This window comes from Octopus bimaculoides, chromosome 12 (genome assembly GCF_001194135.2).
Source record: "Octopus bimaculoides isolate UCB-OBI-ISO-001 chromosome 12, ASM119413v2, whole genome shotgun sequence".
Classification (NCBI taxonomy): domain Eukaryota; kingdom Metazoa; phylum Mollusca; class Cephalopoda; order Octopoda; family Octopodidae; genus Octopus; species Octopus bimaculoides.
In genome coordinates this window covers 28,952,028-28,956,382 of record NC_068992.1, presented here as the reverse complement: position 1 = coordinate 28,956,382, position 4,355 = coordinate 28,952,028, and positions in this window count along the sequence as shown.

The window sequence follows — 4,355 nt, the reverse complement described above, 5'->3', positions numbered from 1 at the left end:
TATATATATATATAAAGGGAGAGAATTCACAAAAAAAAACAAAGGACGAAGACAGGTAATGTAGACAACAAACAGATGTATTAGTTTAACGCTCGGGAAGTGAGAAAGTCTTTAACGTTTCGAGCCTACGCTCTTCCACAGAAAGGAACACAGAAAGAAACAAGGACTGAACCTGGAACCATGTGGCTGAGAAGCAAACTTCTTACCACACATCCCTGCCTGCATACATATAGATGCAATATTCTTGATGTAAAAACAAAAGTAGTATCTTGGGAGACTCATGACGTCAATAACTAACACACATGCAACGCGTGTGCTTCTTATTAGCAAAGTGGTCCTCCCAAGATACAACAACCTAGGTAGATAGATAGACGGATAGATAAATAGATAGATAGATAGATAGATAGATAGATAGATAGATAGATAGATAGATAGATAGATAGATAGATAGACTGACAGGTAGGTATACGCGCGCGCATGTACGCACACACGACAGGCTTCCGTACAGATGTTTAGATTCCGTCTACCAAATTCTCTTCTGAATGCTCACACACACAAAGACGCGCACGCCTTCACAACTGGAGGCTAAGATAGAAGACACTTTCCCCAAAGTGTGACGCAGTGGGATCTAATGGGAAACCAAGTGTTGGCGAAGTAAACTTTTTAACTACGTAGCTATAACCTGTAGCTTATCTGCTGTTTGCATTCGAATCATTCGCTTAATATTTTTATTTCGTTTATTTATTTATTATTGTTGTAATTGTAGGTTTTTTTATTTGTTTATGTTTATATTTTCCTCACTAAGCTTTTGCTTTTTCTTTCCCGTTTTATTTCATTTTGGTAATGTTGGCCCGCTTTCTTATTTACTTTTTATCTGGGCTTCTATTTTTTTTTTTTTGTTCTTGCCTTATTTTTAATGTTATGTTTTCTTTCTTCCGATCATATCTTTCTCACTTATTTTACCTCTTTTATTTATTATTATTTTTCTTTTTTGCTTCTTTAATTCTTCCTATCTTTCTGTTTCTTTAGCTTTCTGGGTTTTCTTTATTTGTTTGTTTGTTTTTTTCTGTATTTATCAAATAATTTTCTTGAGTTATATTTATTTATATGAGAGTAATATTATAATGATAAACATATAAATAGGCATGAGTGTGTACATATATGTATTATGCATATGTGTGTGTGTGTGTGTGTGTGTGCACATATGCAGACAGAGAAAACTATTAACTCATTATGAGTATGTATGTGTGTATGTAATTATATATATTTACATTTAAATACACTCACACATAAACACATACACACACACTCACAAACACACCCACACAAACACACACACACAAAGCTAGATATATACGTACCCACATAGACAGACAGATAGGCAGAAAGACACATAGACAAACAGACACAGTTAGATAAAGAAAGAAAGGAAGAAAGAAACAGAAAGGTTGAATGCGCGGGTGAGAAAGGTGCCACATCTTGTATGTATATTTTGGTGAAAAGAAATAACTTTTTTATTCTATTTTATTTGTGTTTCTTATTTCACTGTATGGAATATATGCACATACATACACACATACACACATACATACATACATACATACACACATGCACACATACATACATACATACATACATACATACATGCACACACACACACACATACATACATACATACATACATATACACACATACATACATACATACATACATACATACATACGTTATATATTTTCTGAGTAAAACGTTCCACCTTCTTTGAGCAGGGTGAAAAAGTAGATATTGGAAATGTATTTTAATGTATAGAATAACGCATAGTATTGGTAACCTTTAGTCAGTATCGTGCCAAAAACGACAGCTTTTCCAGCATTGCATGCCAACACTTAATTAATTCGCACTAAATATGTAAACTTACGCATGCTTGTTTATAGACTACTGTCAAATATTACTTTGCTATTTCCGTTATCAATAAACTGCTATCAAGTGCTATTTTCGAAGAGAGCAACTGGGAGCCAGAATGGCTAGTTTGATAATTAAGCAAACAATCAACTGAAAGATCGCTAGATCGTTTCTTATTCAGGTTGTTGTATCCGAGCTTTTCCTTCTTTGTTTCGTCGACTGGCAATGCTGAGTTCGTGTGTTTTCTGTAGGTAAAGCTTTCTATCAAAAGGAAGATTGATTATTCATTTGCTTAAAGCTACAAAATCACAAGGATTTTTTTGTTTGTTCGTTTTTGGTCATACGGAGAAGGGCAGCGCCCATGAATGTTTTTATATCCTGATGTAGGGCTGGGATCGGTAAAAGGCAGGATGCGAAAGTTATTCTCAGGCAGGAAATTTGGTCCAAATGCTTTTGCAAGCCTTTTGGTCATGATAGCAATCCTTTGGAGCCATGTGTCTTATATTACCATTAACTTTGGTTACTAATTCTGCTGCCACTGTCATAAATTCCCTACAGAAAAAATATTGTTAATCTTTCGCTGTTGTATTTGTTCGACTCGGTACAAAATTCAAATGCAGAACTGTTCACTTGAAAGATTTCAGATTGCATCAAGAAAAATTGTTACTCAGTTGATTAGAAATAGTTCCCTCAACAACACAGAACCTAGTGTTTGAGCCAATAAGAGATCCTTTGTGTAGTTGCTCATCTTAGATAGCTCACAGGTCCGTAGATTGCCGAAGCTGAAGTTGATGTTTAGTCAACAGTAACTCTTAGCTGTTCTCAATGAGGATGTCACGGCTGATTAGTGATAGTTCCCTCAACGACACACAACTCTACCTAGCGCACGAGCCAATGGGAGCTTCTACGTGGTTGCTCGAACAGGCAAACCTCTTTCAAATGAAACCAAGCCACCTTAGAAAAGGAAACATTAGATAATGTAGTAATGGGATTTCCTATAAATGCAAAAAGTGGAATGCTCACAGAACCGACCTTGGGTTAAACAACCACCAAAGAAACACGGATACGCAGTTAATTGTACTGATTTTTCTACCTAATTTTAATTTCTTCTTTTCATCTATATTAAGAAAGGTGCGTTCCAATTCTTTTCACGCTTACTTGAAGCACTTTGATATTTTACCACAATTTTCTTATTGATCTTACCCATTTAGATCCTGCAGTAAACAAATTCTCAATCCTTTTAACTTTTGACTATTCTATTCAGAAATCCCTTTCTTTCATACGATTTACCTACCTTCATCAACTTAAAGATTTTCAAAGATATTGCATCGATCTTATACATCACAAGAGCCTTGCAAATGTCACAGGAATTGTCCAAATCCGATTAATCGACTATAAAATAACAGATAATTCATTAACTATACTATTATTGTTGTTTAGTCTCTGACTAAATAGCTCCTACGGAATGTATACAACATTTCAAGTGTATGGAAACGCTATAAAAGCCAGATATATTCACACTATCAAAGCTGTTGGTTAAAGACACAATGATAATACCCTTAGACCCATAGTTCTCATTCTTTTGATGTCGTAAGTAACCGGAGATCAAAATATTACTGACGCACATCGCAAGATATTTAAAGAAACTATATTTTAAAGTTCAAGTTAATAAAAATATTTATAAAACTATTACTTACATTTATTTTCTTAACAATACTAATGGTAACAAAATTATTTCTAATATCTTTAACACGTCTTTAGCTGCTCAAGAGAATCTATAGATTCTCTAAAACCTTAATTTACATTTCTAAAAATCCAAAAGATCATCTAGACACCACTTGCGTACACCATTTTAGAAACATTAACCTCGATCATTCCTCAGGAAAGCCTTAAAGAACAAAATACACAATTTAGAAAATCTAATCGGCTGTCATCGAGAAAGCCTAACATCTGCTTCAAGATGGAGAGAAATCACCAACAAAAGTGATGAATGTTGAATCCAAGCACCAACGTATTTACATCCTTATAAGATGGTACAGATGCATACGATTGCACGTATACATTCTTCGATGCACACATACATGCACACATACATATATATACACACAATATATATTATATATATATATATATATATATATATATATATTCTTTTATTTTTTACTTGCTTCAGTCATTTGGCTGCGGCCATGCTGGAGTAGCGCCTTAAGTCGAACAAATCGACCCCAGGACTTATTCTTTGTAAGCCTAGTACTTATTCTATCGGTCTCTTATATATATATATATATATATCCACCCATGCCACTACTGGTGATATCATCAAATTTTGAATTTATCCACAGATGGTATGAACAGTAGTGACATCTAACTTCAAATCTCCTTTAGAGAGACTTAGAAATATTAATAACTCTATTTCTGAAAACCAGTGGATAGATTCCACTGAAATTAGATAAAT